The following is a 24,015-nucleotide window of genomic DNA, read 5'->3' on the forward strand; positions in this document are numbered from 1 at the left end:
ATTTCTGTCTGTGAACCCCATTCCCTTTTGTTTAGGCTCTTTGAAAGATACATACCCTTGTCACCTTAGTTTTTCCATGTCTGTCCATTTAGTAGACCAAGACTTCTTACAGAAATATCATGCCAGAATTTATTTCTCCCAAAAGGGGGAAATCATTTGAGAAATTGATAGTTGTCATCAAAGCAACAAGGCAAGTGAATTAAATGACCCTTTGGCATCGTTTACTTGTTCCTCTCTGATGACACTAGAGCTGATTCTGGAAACACTGATCATTCGTCCTTATTGAATCAGCTACCACTTTCTTTTCCTGTGCAAGTTCTCCCCTGTAGCTCAAACAGTAAAGAATCAACTGCAATGCAGGAGACCTGGGTTCGATCCCTGGGTTGGGAAGATCCTCTGGAGAAGTGAATGGCAATCCACTCCAGTATTCTTGCCGAGAGAATCCCATGGACACAGGAGCCTGGCGGGCTACAATCCATGGAGTCACAGAGTCGAACACGACTGAGCAACTAACACTACCACTACCACTCTCCTTACGGGCAAAATCTGTAACTGATGTTGGCAAGATTCACAGCAAACCTCCCAACAAAATCCAAATAGACCCTCAAATAGAACCTTTTCCCAGAATTAATCAATACTCTATAAGTAAAAAGCCTTCAAGGCATAAGTCCATAATAGAAGATTACAAGGCTCAAGGCCTCATTATCCATTGTACTAGTCCCTATAATACCCCTATTTACTGGTGAGAAAACCTACAGCACCTCCAAGCAACAAGCAACATTGTTATCCTTCCAAATCCTGTTGTTGCTGACTCTCATAGGCTACTAATATCCACTCCCACTGGAAACAAATTATTTACTGTAATTGATTTATGCATTGCATTCTTTAGTATTCCAGTTGATGAAGCTAGCCAATATACCTTTCTTGCATTCACTTGGGAAGAAAAACAATTCGCCTAGACAGTCATGGCTCAGGGTTGTACGGAAACTCCTTATTTCTCACAAATCCTGAAGGCTGATCTAGACGATGTAAAATTCCCTAGGGCTTCTGCTTTGTTGCAATATGTAGATGATTTGCTTCTTTGCTCTACTTCTTATGCTGCCTCACAGGAAAAGAGCCACCACATGCTAAAGCTTTCAGCCTTAAGGGACATAAGGTCACCAAAGAAAAACTGCAGTATTCCCAGACCCAGGTTGGTTTTTTTTTTCTAAAGAAGGATAATTGCTTTACAATGTTTTATTGCTTTACAATATTTTATTGCTTTCTGCCATACATCAACATGAATCAGCAATATGTATACATATGTCCCCCACCCCTTGAAACTCCCTCCCACCTCTCACCCCATCCTACCCCTCTAGGTTGTCACAGAGCATCACCAAACCCAGGTTTGATATTTAGAATATCAGAATAAGGGCTACAGCTAGATCCAGACAGTGTCCTGTGTTTCCCAAAACTAAGCACCAACTGAGAGGCTTTCTCGAGCTAGTTGCTTATTGATGAAATTGGATTCAAAATTTCTCTCTTATGACCAAACCCGTATATGTTTTAATAAATAGTTACAACTGTAATCCAGTTTTATGGGAAAAACCAGATAACACAGCCTTCAAGGCCTTAAAGGAAAATTTGAAGAATCCACCTGCCCTTGGCCATCCCAGTGATAAGATTCCCTTTTTCCTCTTTGTATATGAAAGGAAAGGGAATGCCCTTGGGGTACTCACCCCAAAACATGAGAACCACCACTGAAACATAGAGTATTATAACCAGCAACTGTACCTTGTGGTACAGGGGTGCCCCCCGCTTACCTTAAAGCCATTACAACCACTGCCCTTTCAGTTAAGGCCATTGAGAGAATCATCGTGGGATCTCCTTTAACCATTTTTATACCTCACGTATTAAGACTATGATGTGTTAGTCACTCAGTCATGTCCGACTCTTCGCGACCCCACAGACTGTAGCCCGCCAGGCTTCTCTGCCCATGGAATTCTCCAGGCAACAATACTAGAGTGGATTGCCATTCCCGTCTTCAGAGGAACTTCCCAACCCAGGGACTGAACCCTGGTCTCCTGCCTCACAGGCAGATTCTTTACCATTTGAGCTACACAGGGAAGTCTCCTGAATTCTCATCACACTCAACATTTCTCAGTCAGCACCTCACCTCTCAAGCCCTTTTGTTAACTTCTTCTCATATAACTCTTTTATGTTGTAGTAACCTTAACTTGGCTGATCTTTTCCTCTTTGTCACCAATGAAGTCCCTCAGGACTGCTTAAGGCTGACAGACCATCTCCTGACTCCTTGTAATGATCCACAGGAAATTTCACTGGGTAATGTTGGCCTATCATGGTTCACTGATGATTCTGATTTAAATGGTGGCCATAACAAATACTCTGCTGGATGTGGTATTACAAATTCTTTTGAAGTTGTTGAAGCAACACCTTTACCTATGAATACTTTGGCACAATAGGCTGAATTATAAGCTCTTACACAGGCTTGCATTTTAGCCAAGGACAAAACTGCCAATATTTACACTGATAGCAGATAAGATTTTAGAGTAGCTCATGATTTTGAAATGTTGTTGAAACAACATGTCTTTTTTACTTCCCGTGGAAATAAAATTTAAAATGGCCTCTATGTTCAGGAATTATTGAATGCAATATTTTTATCTGCCACTTAAGTTCTTTTTTTTAAGCTTTGTGGACATTCTATGGAGAAGGCAATGGCACCCCACTCTAGTACTCTTGCCTGGAAAATCCCATGGATGGAGGAGCCTGGTAGGCTGCAGTCAATGTTAAGGGTTGGACACGACTAAGCGACTTCCCTTTCACTTTCCACTTTCATGCATTGGAGAAGGAAATGGCAACCCACTCCAGTATTCTTGCCTGGAGAATCCCAGGGACGGGGGAGCCTGGTGGGCTGCCGTCTATGGGGTCGCACAGAGTTGGACAGGACTAGACTCTTTGGAAGCTGCTAAGAGAAATCACCTTGCTGATATTTCAGCAAAAATTGTTAAAGGGATCAATAGCAGCCAAACCTCTGCCATGGTCCAAAGGGATATTTCATAAAAGTGACATTGATGTCTAGAAGAGTGATATTAGAAAATAACAGATCCCAAACACAGAACTGGTTGATTGCAATTGAAATGGACAGTCGAATCTCCTGCCTCCAGCCATGAAATTGACAGTAGATTTTGCATTAGTTTATTAAACTACCCCTGTTGCATCTTAGGACTTGAACTTACCAAACTTTAGGGGCTCGATATAAATACTTCAGGATACTGGATTTCATTGTCTACTGCCTTTGTCCTTGAATAGGTGCCTATTCAAGGAGGATAAAAGGTATGGTCCATGTTTTTATGTGTGATAGTGGATAGGGAAGAAAATATACTTTCTGCTTGTGGCTAGAAATAAAAAATGGCTGACAGATAGATAATCATGAATCTTACCAGGTTGGAAGTACTGTATGTATACTCTGCTCCAAGCTAAACTTATGTGAACAAGTTTTGGGGAACAGCAGATATATCAGGACATAAGACCAATATAGACCTCCCAGTTGCCTACCAAAGACCTTATCCTGTGCATTTCCTGTGTCACAGAGGACACAATTACCTGCATTTTAAGGAACTATTAGGATTCTGCCTTGGGCAAGGGGCAGATTAGCTGTACCTCCATCATACCCTAACCTACTTTAACTCCTCCCAAGAAAGAGAAGTTAAATGCTATTTAACTAAGGGCTGTGTCAATGGGTAGAGCATCTTGGTTGGTTGTATGAAGGCAGAAATTCTAGGACTTCTTTGGTGGTTCGGTGGTTAAGATTCCACACTTGAAATAGAGGGGGCACAGGTTTAATCCCTGGTCAGAGAACTAGATCCCACATGCTGCAACCAAGATCAAAGATTCTGTGTGCCACAACTAAGACCTTGCACAGCCAAATGAGTAAAGTGTTAGTCACTCAGTCACGTCCAACTCTTTGCAACCCCATGGACTATAGCCCATGAGGTTCCTCTGTCCATGGGATTCTCTAGGCAAGAATACTGGAGTGGGTTGCCATGCCTTCTTCCAGGGGATCTTCCCGACTCAAGGATTGAGCCTGGGTCTCTTGAACTGCAGGTAGATAAATATTTTTTAAATATTTTTTTTTTAAGGCAGAAATTATGAGGCCCAGACTCAAGGTCTATGACTCTAAGAGAAATGTGCCTTTGGTTACCAGACCATGAAACTGACCAGATGCAAACTGGCAAAAAGCAAAGTAAAATTTTATCAATAAAAGGATTGGATTGGAGTCTGCCTGAAAATAAGCCAAAACAGTGAAGAGCACTACCAAGAGAAAGACATTCTAATGGCATTGGTGAAATACCTTGAATTTCCCAGTTAAATGAATGAACATATAATTTTTTTTTTTAAAGACTCTGTTTGATGAGTGTTTCCACCACTTGTAACTAAGAGTCTTGACTAACACAAAGCTAAAGTGAATGGGAAGAAAATTAATCTGTATTGAGAAGTTATGATGTACCAGAAACTGTGCTAGGTGCTTTCCAATATTTTGATTCAACATTCACAATAAGCCTGGAAAGTGTTAAGTATCTTCCCTCATTTTGTATAAAGGAAATTGAGGCTTAGAGACATAAGCACATATTAAAAGTCATGGCTACCTTGTTAGTTGTTCCCTGGTAGCTCAGACAGTAAAGAGTCTGTTTGCAATGCAAGAGACCTGGGTTCGATCCCTGGGTCAGGAAGATCCCCTGGAGTAGGGCATAGCAACCCACTCCAGTATTCTCACCTGGAGAATTCCATGGACAGAGAAGCCTGGTGGGCTACAGTCCATGGGGTGGCATAGAGTTAGACACAACTGAGTGACTAGCACACACACACACACTGTTAGTAAGTGGTATATCCAGAATTTAATTCAAGTCTGTTTCTTGCTAAAATTCATACTATTTTTACTAAACCACATTCCTCTTCAATAAAATGAGGATCGCAATAGTGCTTGCCTCGTAGGGTCACTGTAAGCACTTAGAGTATTATCAGGCACATAGTAAGTGCTAGATAGGTAAACAAAATGCATAAGGAGAAAATAAATAAATAGACAAATAGTAGACCAATATGTTCCTCCTTGACATCAGAATTTAACATAATCTACAAACGACATGCTGTTTGATTGTGACAAATCCTATGATGTCTAATGGCCTCCATTATTGGAAATCTGGAATCAGAAGATGGTTATATTCACTCACCAGCTTAAAGAAGATTAATTATAAATGCCACAAACTTTTAAAATATAAAAGCTACCAGAGTCAAAGTTGAGTTGGTTACCTTTTTCTCAGGAGAGCTAAAATAATTAAAATATGTTTACTATAAAAACACTGTTTGGACATTATAATTCTTTCAGCATCCCAAGCTGGTAATTTTTAGCATGAGTATTATAAAATAAGAAACATTAAATTCTGGACTTTTGTAATGAGATTTCTCACTTAATATGCAATACTACACATAGGACTTGAACTTATTGCTATCTTGACTGGTATCTGCTTGAAAATTTAGCTAACATCAACTTTGCTCTGCCCAGAGTTTCCAGGTATAAAATAAATTATTCATAATGAGTTAATTATCATCTCAGTGTACCATAATTCTTATTATTAAGATGATATTCAAACGATTAAATCCTCTGGAATTTAATCATAATTTGCATACATAGTTTTGAAAATAAGTAACAGTCTTTTGATAAATGCAAAATTACAAAATCCTCCAAATGAAAGATAACCTTGGCACCAAAAGACAGATAGAAAAATATTTTCCTGTCAAAAAAGCTAACAACCACCCTCAATTCCTTGCAGGCAGTATATAGTTTATTTTAATAAATTGTCTTACATTCCCCTTTTTTATGAAAAGAGGAAAAATTATATTTCTAATTCTATGTGGGTCTTTGATTTTCAGGACATCCCTGTAGCTCAAATGGTAAAGAACCTGCCTGCAGTGCAGGAGGCCAGGATTCGATCCCTGGGTTGGAAAGTTCCTCTGGAGAAGGGAATGTCAATTCACTCCAGTATTCTTGCCTGGAGAATCCCATAAACAGAGAAGCCTAGCCAGCCACAGTCTGTGGGGTCACAAAGAGTCAGACACGACTGAGCGACTAGCACACAGAGCACACACACACACTTTGATTTTCAGCACATAGAGCTTCAATAATTGAGTTTCTGTTTCTGCTCTTTTCCTCTGAATATATAGGTGTTTGAATCACTGAATCTCCTAAACACAAAATGGTGACCGACACATAGTGTCCCCCTCCAAACTACTTAGACTTGCACAGACATGAAACTACCAGATTGTCACAGAAATTATTATTTTCTCCCTGAAGAAGAATGAAACACAATGTGAAACACCTGAACAGGATGAATGCAGGCATCTCTTTTTCCTCTGGACCCCAAAGCAAGCCCTTGTGATAACAAGAACCAAACATTACCTAAGAGCAGACGCAACATCTCTTCCACTTTGAAACTACAAACATTACCTAAGAGCAGACGCAACATCTCTTCCACTTTGAAACTAAAGAATCAATAGATATGAAAACTTTATGATTTCTCGTATTTAGTTTACTACCAAGTTATGTTTTAGACTAGTATTTCTTCCTGCACAGAAATCCACAAAACTGTAACATATTGAGAAATTATACAGAATTAAACCATTTCATTTTACAAGCATATTTATTGTTTCATTGAACATGTTACAGATCACAGTTAAATCTAGATCTTATCATTTACTGCTTAACTCAATAAATGTGTTTTCCTCAAATTTATTACAAACTCCAAGTGTTATTGTCTGAAGACTCTATGTAACACTTCCATATTCTCATTGTATACTTTATCCCAGCATTGACACTGTACTCTGTACTACTTTTTCAAAAACAAAACATGTTTGCTATGATTCTAACCAAATAGAGTCTAGACATCAAAAGAAAAGTTTTCTCTAATCTTTCCACCTTTTCAAATACTCAGAGAATTTACTGGAGAGGAAGAGAAGAAAATGGGATCAAAGTTTTAGCATTTTTTAAAACTGTATGTTCCCATTTCTTGATAGATAAAGAGACAACGAATAAGATCTGCATCCTGTGATCAATAGAAATGTAGAGGTTTGAGTTTTATTACTTTTCTCTTGCTTGCCTTTAAAAAATGAATAGCACTTGCCAATGACTTCATTACACCCAGCACTTCAAGGTAAACATAATAGAATTCTACTTCCCTGCCACACTGCAATGGTATGCTTTTCTTGGTAAATAAAAGATGATACTGAATTAAAGAACTTATTTCTTTATAGGAACTCAATTATAGCCTTCTCTGGTATTTTCCTGAATCAAAGCCAGGGCTACATCTTGTGTTAAAATTCTCATACACTCCCTTGGCACTGAGGTAAAGAAAGGCTTCTCTGTCTCCCTCTTTGATTTTCCTGTTCAACCAGGTTAAACTTCAACCCAGGATTTTAACAAATACAACTGTATATAAAAAACAGTTGCTAGAAAACAAAGGAATTCTTAATAGATTTGAATAACAATGTAAAAAAAAAAACTGTTCAAATACCCAAATGCTGCCAAGTTCTCCAGTCTTCTGAAGCTACTCTTTCATCTAATACCCAAATATAAAATGATATGTCACTATTACTTATACAATGAAAAGTCTAGCACTCTCCCTAATATCCAAGGATTCCTGGGATGGGGACGCTGGCTGCAGAGGTGCAATCTCATCCCCAAGTACATCCCTCACTGATTCTGAATCCCTTTGTCATCATATGTCTGAAAAGCTGCTGACTTCTTATCTCCCCTACTTTGTAGGCCCCCTATCCTCCCACCCGCCCTCAACTAGCACTCTTCCTCCTTGATTCCCCAAAGTGCCACAAACACATCTACTGCGGAGTTCAAGGAAGTCATGTGGAATCAAACGAAGCCACAGTGAGATGTGGAATTAAACTGGAGAAACAAACGAAGAGCAAAACAGAAACAGACTCACAGATACAGAAAGCTAACTAGTGGTTACCGATGGGGAGGGGTAAAGAGCGGGGCAAGGGTAAGGGATTAAGAGATACAAAACTACTATGTATAAAATAAATGCTTCAAGGATATATTATACAGCACAAAGAATATGGCCAACGTTGTATAATAATTTTACATTGAGTACAATTTATGAAAATGGTGAATTACCATATTGTATACCTGAAACTAATATAATACTGTAAATCAACCAGTACTGTTGTTGCCGTTTAGTCACTAAGTCGTGCCTGACTCTTTTGCAACCAACCCTGTGGACTGGAGCCCGCCAGGCTCCTCCGTCCATGGGATCTCCAGGCAAGAATACTGAAGTGGGGTGCCATTTCCTCCCCCAAGGGAGCTTCCCAACCAGGAATTGAACCTGCATGTCCTGCGCTGGCAGGCAGATTCTTTACCACTGAGCCACCTGGGGAGCCCTAATTCAACTATGCTCCAATTTTTTTTTTTAATTTATTTAAAAAAATGTTGCCCCAGGGGGACAAGTCCAACAGAAGAAATGTCAAACCAATAAGCCCAAAGGTGACAATGAAGACAGAGACGTAGCTCCAAAAACATGAGTCTTGAAGGTGTCTGCTTTCAAGGAATGCATATACGGCCTGTTGGGACATTCTGAAATATACTTGAGCACAACTGAGGCTCAAGTTGCGGCCTCTGTTATACACTTAAGGTCTTTCCATGATGGTGTTTTTTCCCGTTAATGAACCCAATGATCAGAGGTCTGTCAAAGTAAATAGGAAGCCAGAGAATAAACAGCTAGCTAGTGGTGTGCTTTATGATTGGCCAAGTGATTGAAGACCTGTCTTGAGTGAAAAACTGGACAGGAAGTGGCCAGGGAGGGACAATATTTTCAGAAGATTTGACTGAGTGGAAGTTATATTTTCCATTGTCTGATACTTGCCAATCATTACACATATGTCAGTAAAACAGAGTTTGTTCAGCTCATTCAGTGCACCTGTGTGATCATGTTCTAATTATCTTTCTCCCTCTCTTTTTTTTTTCTTTTTTTGGCTTAAAGAACTAACATTTATTTTCTCAGTTCTGGAGTTTGGAAGTCCAAGGTCAGCATCTAATTCTTGATCAGAGTTCACTTGCTTTAGGGGAAGCCATTTCCAAATGAAATGTTACTATTTCATTCTCCTCATTTTTTCTTTGCTTTCTGGAGCCAAAGAAGTGCTTCTTTCAAAGGGCAAAATTTTCTGAAATATCCACTGAGCTGAAAACTTAAATAAATGCCAGATTCCAACTGTAAATAGGAAGAGCAGAAAAGAAAGTCTATCTGAACACTGGATTGTAGAAATATGTAATCAGAGTTGGGAATAGTGATGTAGAAATAGACAAAACTGTCAAAAAAGATTCTTCCAGGAATCCTTGTAATCTACTTAGATATTTCGAGTATTTGACCTTGAAGCAACTTCTGGCAACTTGGATGGCATAATTTCCTAGAATATCATAGTGGATAAATCCATTAGCCCGATGAGCCTCACTTGGCATTTTCAAAGAAATTTACTGCCAGTAATAAGGTTGTGAACACTAAAAGCTGCCTGGCTGATGAAAATCTTGCTTAAAAAAAAAATCTAGGCAGGTTTCTCATAGGAGTTTCACCAAATACACTCACACACCCATACTATCAAAATGTATGTAAAGTGAAAGTGAAAGTCGAGTCCGACTCTTTGAGAACCCATTGACTATATGGTCCATGGAATTCTCCAGGCCAGAATACTGGAGTGGGTAGCCTTTCCCTTCTCCAGGGGATCTTCCCAACCCAGGGATGGAACCCAGGTCTCCCACATTACAGGTGGATTCTTTACCAACTGAGCTATCAGGGAAGCTTGTCAAAATGTATACCTTTTAAAAATATGCATTAAGGCCTGAGGCTATTACAGATATTACAAATCTATTTCATCTATGAAATTATTTTTAATCCAGCAAAAATGTTGTCAGACATATTAGGTGCAAGACATATGCTTGCTTAGGAGAGCACAGAGAAAAATGTTACTAGAACAATGTCTTATCTGTTCCTTCACAGATAAGACAACTAAAACAGAAATATTAAATAGAGAGACAAATAACCTCCTGGGAGAGCTCAGGGAAAGAAGCAATTGATTATGACCAACAGGATTAGGGGAGACTTAATTGGGGTCAAAACTGACTCATAGAAACAAAAGTAAGCCACACTCTTTGTGGAATCAAACATGAATTCACATTCTTTAGCTAGATTTATACACGACTGGAAACCCATTTAAAGATTATCCATCCTACAAAGGGAGAAATGTTATTAATGAAAAAAAAAAAAAAACAGTTATCCACAATGTCATCACAAATTACACAACCTGTGGAAAATTCTTCCAGAGATGTGAATACCAGACCACCTGACTTGCCTCTTGAGAAACCTGTATGCAGGTCAGGAAGAAACAGTTAGAACTGGACGTGGAACAACAGACTGGTTCCAAATAGGAAAAGGAGTATGTCAAGGCTGTATATTGTCACCCTGCCTATTTAACTTATATGCAAAGTACATCATGAGAAACGCTGGGCTGGATGAAGAACAAGCTGGAATCAAGATTGCCAGGAGAAATATCAATAACCTCAGATATGCAGATGACACCACCCTTATGGCAGAAAGTGAAGAGGAACTAAAAAGCCTCTTGATCAAAGTGAAAGAGGAGAGTGAAAAAGTTGGCTTAAAACTCAACATTCAGAAAGCTAAGATCATGGCATCAGGTCCCATCACTTCATGGCAAATAGATGGGGAAACAGTGGAAACAGTGGCTGACTTTATTTTTGGGGGCTCCAAAATCATGGCAGATGGTGATTGCAGCCATGAAATTAAAATACGCTTACTCCTTGGGAGAAAAGTTATGAACAACCTAGACAGCGTATTAAAAAGCAGAGACATTACTTTGTCAACAAAGGTCCATCTAGTCACTACTACTACTACTACTAAGTCACTTAGTAGTGTCGTGTCCGACTCTGTGTGACCCCATAGACGGCAGCCCACCAGGCTCCCCTGTCCCTGAGATTCTCCAGGCAAGAACACTGGAGTGGGTTGCCATTTCCTTCTCCAACGCATGAAAGTGAAAAGTGAAAGTGAAGTCACTCAGTCATGTCCAACTCTTCACGACCCCATGGACTGCAGCACACCAGGCTCCTCCGTCCATGGGATTTTCCAGGCAAGAGTACTGGAGTGGGATGCCATCGCGCCAACAAATTGATGCTTTTGAACTTTGATGTTGGAGAAGACTCTTGAGAGTCCTTTGAACTGCAAGGAGATCCAACCAGTCCATTCTAAAGGAAATCAGTCCTGAGTGTTCATTGGAAGGACTGATGTTGAAGCTGAAACATCAGTACTTTGGCCACCTGATGTGAAGAGCTGACTCATTTGAAAAGACCCTGATGATGGGAAAGATTGAAGGCAGGAAGAGAAGGGGACAACAGAGGATGAGATGGTTGGATAGCATCACCAACTCAATGCACATGAGCCTGGGTAAACTCAGGGAGTTGGTTATAGACAGCGAGGCCTGGCGTGCTGCAGTTCATGGGGTCGCAAAGAGTCGGACACAACTGAGCAACTGAACTGAACTGAACTGAAAATGCTATCAGTAAATAATATCTGTTCTCCTGGGAATTGCAACGTTTTACAAAAGTGTATTTAATTCAAAAAGGACAACATCATGACTCTTAGTTGCAGAAAAATAACATTTTGAACAGTGGGTAACAGAGCAGGAGGACATAAATATTCTTCCCCTAGAAAGGTGTGCTATAGAGTACAACAGGAGTAGTTTGCTTGTCCTAAACATGTCCATGATGCACTCTTCTCCCAAGACTATCAATTAGTTTGCTCGTATTTCACAAATACCTAGTAGGCCTTTGATTACTAATGTACAGTTTTCCCTCAGTATGCACAGGGCACTGGGACCCTGTCTCCTCCCCCTGGAGGTTACCAATATCCAAGGATGCTCAAGTCCCTTATATAAAATGGCATAATATTTACATACAACCTATGCATAGCCTTCCATACACTTTAAATCATCTCTAGATTACTTGTGAAAGCCATATAAACAGTTGCCAATGTGCAGCAAATTCAAGTTTTGCTATTTGGAACTTTCTGTAATTTTTTTTCTCTTATTATTTTTGATCCATGGTTGGTATAAGCCACAGATTTGGAACCTGTGGATAAAGAGGGCTGATTATAAGCATGCATTTTAATCATAGAAAGCACTAATCATAGAATTTTAATTTTAAATTTAAAATTAATTTAATTTTAATTTTAATTAAAAATTTAATTTTAATTTAAAATTCTAGAATTTTAATCATAGAATAGCACTAATCTTTGAACTCCTTGAGGGCAAGGACTATACATTGGTTATTGTTTTTGTTTGTTTGTTTGTTTAGTCACTAAGTGATGTCTGACTTTTCTGTGACATGGACTGTAGCCCACCAGTGCCCTCTGTCCCTGGGGTTTTCCAGGCAAGAATACTGGAGTGGATTGCCATTTCTTTGTCCAGGGGAATCTTCCCAACCCAGGGACCAAACTAATGTCTCCTGCAGTGGCAGCCGAATTCTTTACCACTGAGCCACGTGGGAATTTATACACTGGTTAGGATAGATCAACACGACAGTGCTTGGTGACAGCTTATGTAAACTGACAAAATTGAAAATTCACAAAACTGTTAAAAATCACAATTTGGAGTACCAGCAAAGCAAGGTAGGCTCTTAGTTGTCACTTAACTCTCATACATCCTACCAGACTCACAAATTTACCTGCTAAATCCTTATTTTACAAAAGAAAAGAAAGCCAGTAGAAAAATGATGGAAGAATCCACATAAAGTAATCTGATATATACTATGGGCCTATTATTTTCAGTTTAACAACAAGTATTTGATATCAGAATCAGGTGGAAAGCTAGATGATCAAGGATCTATTTAAATTTTTTTAATTGTATCAGAAATATTTTAATAATATATATGATGAGAGAATGCAGAACATTCTTCAAGCAGGTCAAAACTAGAGCACAATGAAGTTAAGTACAAAATCTAATGAAATGAGTATATCTTGCTTAGTTAAATTTATTTCAAAGTCTTGTGATTCAAGGATTTATAAATACTTCCTATTTAGTAGAAATTTTATCCATTTATTTATTTGAGAACTATTTTTTAAACAGCTACTCAATGTTGGCATTGAGTATACAGTAGTGATGAAGACAGGTACTATTCATCTTTTTGAAGCCAGGGCCAACTTATCCATTAGGCATGGTGAACACAGTGCCTAGGAACCACAGTACTTTTCAGGGGTCCACAAAAATATTTTAATTTTTTTTAAGATGAGAAAAAAGAAATTAATGTAATCCTGGCTGGATTGTATTAGTCTTTATTCTAATGCAGTGATAAAATATAATTCTAATGTTAGTTATGGACAAAGAGGCCCACAAAAGCACAAGTTGCTAGGATGGGCCTGTGGGGATTTTATGTTCTATTAGAGGAGACTGGATAATAATTACATTAAGTAAAAGACAGTGTGAAATGAGCTGAGATAGGGGTAAATGCAGGGTGCAGTGGGAACCCATCTCAAGGGGTCATGGAAAGCTTCTCAAAAACCTCAACAGAAACATGAAGAGTAAAAAGTTGTTTTGTTTTGTTTTGGTTTTTTAAGAGCTTGAAAGGAAATGCACAGGAGCAAGGAAATGCACAGGAGCAAGAAAATGCACAGATCTGGGCAGCGCACCAAGCGGTCCTGGGATGTGCCTCTTCCTTCAACAGTATTTGGATGGAACAGACCCAGGGACACCCCGGCCTCCAGCCTCCAACCACCCTCCAACCTTTTGTCCAGTCACAACCTTTGAAACCAGCCACTCAGCTATCCTTAGCCTCCAGGACCAGCTAACACAAGTTTTTGTATTTAACTCCTCATTGCTGATCAACCATGAGCTCCCAGATTCATCAGAATGTCTCCACCAAGGTGGAGGCCCTGTCCACCGCTCCATCAACCTCCATCTGCGTGCTTCCTGCACTTACCTTTCTCTGGGCTTCTATTTCCACAGGACAATGTGCATCTGGAGGGCCTGGGCCTCTTTTTCCATGAATTGGCCTAGGAGAAGCACGAAGTCACCCAGCATCTCTTTAAAATGTAAAATCAGAGCAGCATCTGTGCCTTCCTCCAAGACTTGCAGAAGTCTCCCCAAGATGAGCAGGCAAAAGCCCAGGAGCCTACGGAAGCCACCTAACTTATGCAAAAGAAGCTAAACCAGGTCCTTTTAGGTCTACATTCTTTGGCCACCTGATGCAAAGAGCAGATTCATTGGAAAAGACCCTGATGCTGGGAAAGATCAAAGGCAGGAGGAGAACGGTCCAAGAGAGGATGAGATGGTTGGATGGTATCACCCACTCAATGGACATGAATTTGAGCAAATTCTGGGAGATAGTGAAGGACAGGGAAGCCTGGTGTGCTGCAGTCCATGGGGCTGCAAAGAGTCAGGCATGACTTAGGACTGAACAACAGCAACAAAGCCCTGGGTGCTGCCTGTGCAGATCCCCATCTCCGTGACTTCCTGAAGAATCATTCCCTAGATGAGCAGGTGAAATTCATCCAGAAGATGATCGACCACTTGACTAATCCCTGCCAGATGACTGGTTCCCAGGGGCAGCTAGGAGCCTCTCTCTCTAAAAAGCTCACCTTCAAGCACAACTAGAAGCATTTGGAGCCAACCAGTCTTTGAGAATCCCCTCTGGTGTCAGGGTTTCTGCCTGCAGCCTCTCTAGACAGCTTTTTAAACCTGTAGCCCTCTGTCAAGCCTTGGACCAAATGGAAACAATAAAGATTTGCCAAAAAAAAAAAAAAAAAAAGAGTGTGCATAGGTCTGAAACTAAAAGAGGTGATGATGGGTGGGAGAAATGCCAAGTACCTTCATATGCTTAGAGCGTGCCTGTTAAATCGCTTCAGGCGTGTTCAACTCTTGGTGACCCCATGGACTGTAGCCCACCAGGATCCTCTGTCCATGGGATTCTCCAGGCAAGAATACTGGAGTAGGTTGCCATTTCCTATTCCAGGGGGTCTTCCCCACCCAGGGATCGAACCCAGGTCTCCTGCATTGGCAGGCGGGTTCTTTAGCACTAGCACCACCTGGGAAGCCCATATGCTTAGAGCAGTGGTTCTCAACTCAGGGCGAACTTGCCTCTCAGAAGACATGTGACATTTTCTGGAGACATTTTTGGCTGTCATAACACAGAGGGGATGTTACTGGCATCTAGTAGGGAGAGGCTAGGGATGCTGATAAACATCCTACGGTACACAGGACAGTGGCCCATCACAAAGAATGATCCTGCCTCAAATGTCAACAGTTGGGAAACTATTAAAGAATTAGAACTGGAGATTTAAAAATGTTAGTCTTTGCAAGTTCAATAGCCAGAGATACTATCTTTTTGCTTAGATTTACATTTCCTTGGTTACTAGTGAACATAAATGTTTAAAAGTTTTAAATGTATTTATTAGCTATGCAATTTCTCCTTTTGTACATTTTCTGTTTGTGACCTTTGGAGATTTTTTAACTAGTTACTGATTTGTTGCTTAGTGTCCTGGAAGAACTCTTTATCTATTACAGATAGAAAAGCTGTGTGTCATTTATGTTGCAAATATTTCTCCTACTTTATCATTTTTCCTGATGTTCTGTTTTGTTTCTGTGAAGAATCTAACTTTTATACAGTCAAGTCCATTATTCTCATCTTCTCATATTTTCTGCTTTTATATTGTAAAAGTTGTTTTCAACCCAAATTACATAAGCTGATTACTTTGATACGATGTGATAAACAATATGGTAGAATGGTATGTCCTATACCAATAGTGTGGAAGACACAAAAAGGAGTCAATTAAAATGTGTGTAAGAAGTAGAATTAATTTATTTTTATTGTGCTCTGTATCCTAAGTGCCTAGAAGACTGCCTGGCACATAATAGGCCAGAAATATTCATTCAATGTTGAATAAATAAATAAGTGGTATTTAATTGGTCAAGTAATTGCAGTTTTTGAAATAGTATAAAATATTCACACTCACAAATGTTCTTTGTAGAATTGGATAATGAGTAAAAGAGATCATATGCTTTTGCATTTCTCCTAGCTTATCCCCTTCAAAGCTATGTTTCAATCTAGGGCTTCCAGGCTCTCAAAGTCATTCTAGGCAAGGACTAGTCTAAATGACTTTGAAGATATCTGTGTATCTCCAAACCCCCTTCTCAACCCAAATTGACTTTTGTTTTTGTTTTGAAGGGAAAGGATGATTATTCTTTCCCTTAGACACACACACACACACACACACACACACATTTTAAGTACAAAGTGAAAGCTCCTTTGAATCCCAACCCAACTCTCAGAGGTTAGATGCTTCCTTCCATTTTTAAAATGTATTTGTGATAGGCATGAATTTGTTCCTGATTGCTTTGGTACAGGAAATAAAACATTTTGTGGTCTTATTTTCTAAATTAAATCCAACTTAGTTTTGAGCCCTCACCTTTCTAGCTGATAGGGCACTCACTTGCTATCAGTCTTTCTTGGAGCTTTCTCCCCTATCAGCTTTCATAGGAATTTCAGAGCTTACTAAGTCACAAGAAAATGAGAGAGAAAGGCTAATCCTTAGTATATGGTGATCACCATCATTACTAATGATTCCGCTACTCAATGATGCCACTGAATTCTGATTCTCTGCCACCTGCTGGGTGTCATTGCTCTCTAGAAGAGATGGCAGGAAGCAAGATGACAGACTTGCCTTTCAGCGATGTTTTCTCCCCGCCTCCAGTGACTCCAGGATTTTCCCCAGGGGATCCTCATTGGTCCTGTCAAGGAAAGACTGAGGATCTGTTTTGACCAGTCCCCAGCATATACTTACCCCCATCAGTAGTAATGTCACCTCTCTGACCACAGTCTTAAGGAATCTCTTCCTATCCAGCAATAATCACTGACCAAAGTATAAACTTCTATCTGCTCTTGCCCTCTAGGGCAACTCAAGACTTTACTAACTTCAACCTGGACAGATGTTATGATTTGCTTTTTCCTGGAGTGGTTTTAGTTTGTGTGTTTTCCTGCTAGTGCTGCTCTTAATAAAGAAAGAAAAGGAGGAAGGGAGGAAGGAAGGAAAGAAGGAAAGACGGCTGGAATAATGAAGGGAAGGAAGAAGGAAACAGTCATTAACCTTTGACCTCCCATCCCCCATAAAGAGACTGATTCCTAGAAAAGCAAGATAGGTTTAAGACTCCAAGAGTTGTATTCAGCATGAGGAAGATCTTCGGAAGACTGTGAAAGAAAGAGTATCTTTAATAATCCTCATGGTAACACATTTGAAATCTATTCAAAGGAAAGAACTCAGAAGATAGGAAAATATTTCGACCCACTGGATCCTCTAAAGTTCACTAATTTTAACAGGTCATCACATCCATTTCTCTTTCCTCCCTCACATTGGCAATGACCCACATGCTTTTTGATTGCTGAATAAGATAAGATCATGTGACCTGCTAAGAGATTTTTAATCAATAGAAAAGAGCAGCAGGCACAAATGTCTGGAGTTTATCAAACACTGGCATAGCAACATAAAATTTGATTAGAGTGGATTTCCACTTTAAAAGACAACATCAAGTTACCGTATTATTGGAAGGCTATTACAAGTGAGGAGGAAGCAGAGCATAGACTACTTTAGGAGATGTATATTTTAGAATCTTTAAGCAATAAATGGAAAAAGTTATTTTATATTATCTTCCCCAAACTTTGCTTTTCTGAGAATACTCAGAGTTGCAGTCATCTTTAACATGAGTTAAAATATGTTTCCAGAAAGTTCTGACACTAATTTTTTAAGTCAAACTTACTGGGATAGTTTTGCAACCCCAGAGTATCAGTTCTATGATCACACTGCCATTTAGATTTCCTGCTGTAAGGCACTGCACCAAAAGTTATGACTGGAAAAGTTATGGGAAGTATTCTGCCACCTTAAGGCAAAAGAGGCCGTGGGTTCAGGGAACTGAATCGAGTACCTTATTTATACTAGCTGGCACACTACAAAGATTATGTAAAAGAGATTGTTAAACACTACATGATGCATAAATAATCAGTTCTCATATCTTTGAAGTAGCTGAAAGAATGTCACCAAACACACCACACACACACACACACACACACAAATCTCTCTGAGTAATAAGTACTTGCCAATACACGTATGCAATCACAGCAACATTCTTTTCTCTGTTTAGAAGTGAGAGCAGACTAGCTCAAGACCAGTTTTTTTTTAAGTGGCATTAATTTACAATTTTATGTTAGCTTCAGGTGTACAGCAAAGTGATTCAGCTATATATTGTTTTTCAGATTCTTTTCCATAATAGATTATCATAAGATATTGAATATAGGTTCCCTATGCTATACAGTAGGACCTTGCTGGTCCATTTTATATACAGTAGTGTGTATTTGTTTGTAACTGGGAAGGATTAATTTTTAATTTACACTGGATCTGCTTCTGTAACTTTAATTCTTTTTGTTAAACATAATGGCCTGCCTCAAGGAGATAACCTGACCCCTCCCACCTGTGAAGGACTGTGACAGTCTTGAATTCTTTGTGTGGCAAATGGTGCAGTGCCCAGTGCCCCTTGTCTGCTGCTTACCTGTTCAACTCAGTTCAGTTCAACTCAGTCGCTCGGTCGTATCTGACTCTTTGCAACCCCATGATTTGCAGCACACCAGGCCTCCCTGTCTATCACCAACTCCCGGAGTTTACCCAAACTCATGTCCATCGAGTCGGTGATGCCATCGAGCCATCTCATCCTCTGTCGTACCCTTCTCCCCCTGCCCTCAATCTTTCCCAGCATCAGAGTCTTTTCCAAAGAGTCAACTCTTCCCATGAGGTGTCCAAAGCATTGGAGTTTCAGCTTTAGCATCAGTCCTTCCAAAGAACACCCAGGACTGATCTTTAGAATGGACTGGTTGGATCGCCTTGAAGTCCAAGGGACTGTCAAGAGTCTTCTCCAACACCACAGTTCAAAAGCATCAATTCTTTGGTGCTCAGCTTTCCTCACAGTACAATTTTCACATCCATACATGACCAGTGGAAAAAGCATAGCCTTGACTAGACGGACCTTTGTTGGCAAAGTAATGTTTCTGTTTTTGAATACGCTATCTAGGTTGGGCATAACTTTTCTTCTAAGGAGTAAGTGTCTTTTAATTTCATGGCTGCAATCAGCATCTGCAGTGATTTTGGAGCCCCCCCAAAATAAAGTCTGACACTGTTTCCACTGCTTCCCCATCTATTTCCCATGAAGTGATGGAACCAGATGCCATGATCTTCGTTTTCTGAATGTTGGGTTTTAAGCCAACATTTTCACTCTCCTCTTTCACTTTCATTAAGAAGAGTTTTAGTTTCTCTTCACTTTCTACCATAAGGGTGGTGTCATCTGCCTATTTGAGGTTATTGATATTTCTCCTGGCAATCTTGATTCCAGCTTGTGCTTCTTCCAGCCAAGCGTTTCTCATGACATACTCTGCATATAAGTTAAATAAGCAGAGTGACAATATACAGCCTTGACGTACTCCTTTTCCTATTTGGAACCAGTCTGTTGTTCCATGTCCAGTTCTAACTGTTGCTTCCTGACCTGCATACAGGTTTCTCAAGAGGCAGGTCAGGTGGTCTGGTATTCCCATCTCTTTCAGAATTTTCCACAGTTTATTGTGATCCACACAGTCAAAGGCTTTGGCATAGTCAATAAAGCAGAAAGAGATATTTTCTGAAACTCTCTTGCTTTTTCCATGATCCAGCAGATGTTGGCAATTTGATCTCTGGTTCCTCTGCCTTTTCTAAAACCAGCTTGAACATCAGGAAGTTCACGGTTCACGTATTGCTGAAGCCTGGCTTGGAGAATTTTGAGCATTACTTTACTAGTGTGTCAGATTGGTGCAATTGTGCAGTAGTTTGAGCATTCTTTGGCATTGCCTTTCTTTGGAACTGGAAAGAAAACTGACCTTTTCCAGTCCTGTGGCCACTGCTGAGTTTTCCAAATTTGCTGGCATATTGAGTGCAGCACTTTCACAGCATCACTTTCCAGGATTTGAAGTAGCTCAACTGGAATTCCATCACCTCCACTAGCTTTGTTTATAGTGATGCTTTCTAAGGCCCACTTGACTTCCCATTCCAGGATGTCTGGCTCTAGGTGAGTGATCACACCATTGTGATTATCTCGATCGTGAAGATCTTTTTTGTACAGTTCTTCTCTGTATTCTTGCCACCTCTTCTTAATATCTTATGCTTCTGTTGTGTCCATACCATTTCTGTCCTTTATCTAGCCTATCTTTGCATGAAATGTTCCCTTGGTATCTCTAATTTTCTTGAAGAGTTCTCTAGTCTTTCCCATTCTGTTGTTTTCCTCTATTTCTTTGCACTGATCACTGAGGAAGGCTTCCTTATCTCTCCTCGATAGGTGCCCAATATGCTACTTGAGATCAGTGGAGAAATAACTCCAGAAAGAATGAAAGGATAGAGTCAAAGCAAAAACAATACCCAGTTGTGGTTGTGACTGGTGACAGAAGCAAGGTCTGATGCTGTAAAGAGTGATATTGCATAGGAACCTCGAACGTTAGGTCCATGAATCAAGGCAAATTGGAAGTAGTCAAACAGGAGATGGCAAGAGTGAACATCAACATTCTAGGAATCAGCGAACTAAAATGGACTGGAATGGGTGAATTTAACTCAGATGACCATTATATCTACTACTGTGGGCAGGAGTAGCCATCATGGTCAACAAAAGAGTCCGAAATGCAGTACATGGATGCAATCTCAAAAACGACAGAATGATCTCTGTTCGTTTCCAAGGCAAACCATTCAATATCACAGTTATCCAAGTCTATGCCCCAACCAGTAATGCTGAAGAAGCTGAAGTTCAATGGTTCTATGAAGACCTCCAAGACCTTTTAAAACTAACACCAAAAAAAGATGTCCTTTTCATTATAGGGGACTGGAATGCAAAAGTAGGAAGTCAAGAAATACCTGGGGTAATAGGCAAATTTGGCCTTGGAATATGGAATGAAGCAAGGCAAAGGCTAATAAAGTTTTGCCAAGAAAATGCACTGGTCATAGCAAACACCCTCTTCCAGCAACACAAGAGAAGACTCTACACATGGACATCACCAGATGGTCAACACCAAAATCAGATTGATTATATTCTTTGCAGCCAAAGATGGACAAGCTCTATACAGTCAGCAAAAACAAGACCAGGAGCTGACTGTGGCTCAGATCATGAACTCCTTATTGGCAAATTCAGACTCAAACTGAAGAAAGTAGGGAAAACCACTAGACCATTCAGGTATGACCTAAATCAAATCCCTTATGATTATACAGTGGAAGTGAGAAATAGATTTAAGGGCCTAGATCTGATAGATAGAGTGCCTGATGAACTATGGAATGAGGTTCATGACATTGTACAGGAGACAGGGATCAAGACCATCCACATGGAAAAGAAATGCCAAAAAGCAAAATAGCTGTCTGGGGAGGCCTTACAAATAGCTGTGAAAAGACGAGAAGTGAAAAGCAAAGGAGAAAAGGAAAGATATAAGCATCTGAATGCTGCTTACCTGTGCATCCCAGAAATTCACATTTGGGGAGGCTGGAATCACAGATAGATGTGACATCTTTGTTTGTTGACATGACAGGAGATGTTCCATTTCACACTACCCCTGAAATGACTGTACGGAAGTGAAACTAACACATCCCTCTGTCAGAAGCTTGTCATTCTAGGAGATATTTGCAACAATTAAATGGTATTTTTACTTTGTTTCCTCATCTTCCCCATCTCTGATACATAAATAATCTGACATCCAGGTCCCAACAAGGTGGTTACTTTGAGGCATTAGCCTACCATCTTCTAGGTCTGCTAATTCCCCGATTAAAGTCTTTTTCTTTCCTCAACAGCCCGTCTCTTGGATTCATTGGCCTGTCGTGAGGTGAGCAGAGGGAGTTTGGACTCAGTAACATGCTAACCCCAAACTTCTAATTTATCCTTCCCGCCCCTCCTCTTTCCCCTTTGGCCATAAGTTTGTTTTTTATGTCTGTGAACTCAAGACCTATTCTTAAGGGCAATTACTGACAGACATATGAGCTCCTTTACCGTGTTTTCACTAAATAGTTATAAGTTTGAGTTAATTTTAGTAAGTGAATTCATCACTCTGGATCTTTGTCTCCCTATCTAGAAAGTGGAGATAATAATACACTGCCCTACCTACTAGTCCATGAAGCTTATGAAAGGCTGAAATAAGATGATGGACATAAGAGTTATTCACAAAATGTAATGGTTTGTTTTCACATATTTCACATCCTTTTAGCCGAGAAGCACCTAGTGGTGCTCAAGACATAAAAGTGAAGTCAACAGAGTCACTGTTTTCATGGACTTTATAACACAAGATGTTCAATTGGCAGACCTATTTCAACCCCTAATATTATGGTAGTCACTGTGCTAACTGAGGGGGTTAATGAGGATGAAAAACAAGGTCCTTAAAGTTAACATTGTAAATCAATTATACTTCATTTTTTTTTAAGGGAAAAAGAAATGCAGAATCCTTACCTTCACAAAGCACAGTCTATGCAGGAGGCTTGTCCATTAACCAACAACTACAAAACAGCACAGGTAGTACGTTGAGAGAAAAGAGCACAAGAGGAAAGGCTCCCATGCATTTCCAATCATTTCTAATGTTCTCTGCCTGTGCTTCAGAGATGCTGCCAACAGTACTGACCCGGCTCTTTCGACTTGAACAGTTGGGTTCCCCGCACGTGTGGGTAAACTGAATAACATATTAGCATGCTTTGTATTCCATTATCCATTTTACTGGATTGGCCAAAAAGTTCATTTGGGTTTTGAACTTTTTGGCCAATCCAATCCAATTAAAAAGCCTGAAATCTTTATTAAAATAGGTTAAGCACCAACACTAAAGAATGAAGCAATAGTAACCCAAGACAACTTTGTAAAAAAACATTAACTCCTCAGTTCAATTTCTTTTTTTCTTTTTTTCTCACTAATGCTAAACAAACATTGTTTAGGAAAGATCCATATTTTTGGCATTGTAGTCCTCAAAATCAAAATATCTATTTATTGTTGGAAAAACATCTCAGAATTGCTTTTATTAATTACCTAATTTAATCTGACTTGAAATATTTAAGCAAAATAAATTTAAAATTCCAACTAGAAACATAAAAGATTTACCAAAGGAAACTTCTACTCTAAGCACTTAACTGACATGAGATATTGTTGTATATGAGCTCTTCCTGTTTTTTTTAATAAAGTATCAAGTTTTCCCAAGATAACATCCCATGGGACCTGGAAAATTTATTTTTAAAGGGTGTAATTTTTTTCTTTAATATGCTGCTATAATTCTAGGACAGCAGTCTCTCTCTGGGGGAAAAAAGGCATTCCAGTGGGTTGCCATCTGTATAGCCCCATTCCAAATGATGGGAACAAGCTGGTTCAGAGGCTGAATGACAAATATTATGAATTTCAAACAAATCTAAACCTGCCATTCTTCTCAGCTCGGATGCTCAGGAAATCATTTAAAACATTTGATAACCAGGTCATTGCACACACTGAGAGGTGTTTTGATTTCAGGGATTACAATTACCTGAGAAACACAGAACCATTTCCCTTGCAGAAGCTGTTTAGACTTGAAGACCTCTTCATCACAGCCCTGAAACTTCATCTTACATCGTCTCCCGACGCGAGCTGCCTGTGTTATACTTAGAGCTGCTTTGAAAACTGCAGCCTTGTTTTACTGCCAAGTCTCACAGACAGCGTTAGTATGATAGGCTGTGACCCATACAGGTACTTTTGAGGAGAGGTTAAATCCTAGAGGGAAAAGGGTTTGGGGAACAAATGACTTAACAACAGGAAGAAATCAGTTAGCCAGCAAAGCAGCAGGACTGAACAGGTATTTAGCTCTTTAAGGAAACATCCAACTATGTATCAAGGTCAAGGAAAAGCATGAGATCA

This window comes from Budorcas taxicolor, chromosome X (assembly GCF_023091745.1).
Source record: "Budorcas taxicolor isolate Tak-1 chromosome X, Takin1.1, whole genome shotgun sequence".
Taxonomy (NCBI): Eukaryota; Metazoa; Chordata; class Mammalia; order Artiodactyla; family Bovidae; genus Budorcas; species Budorcas taxicolor.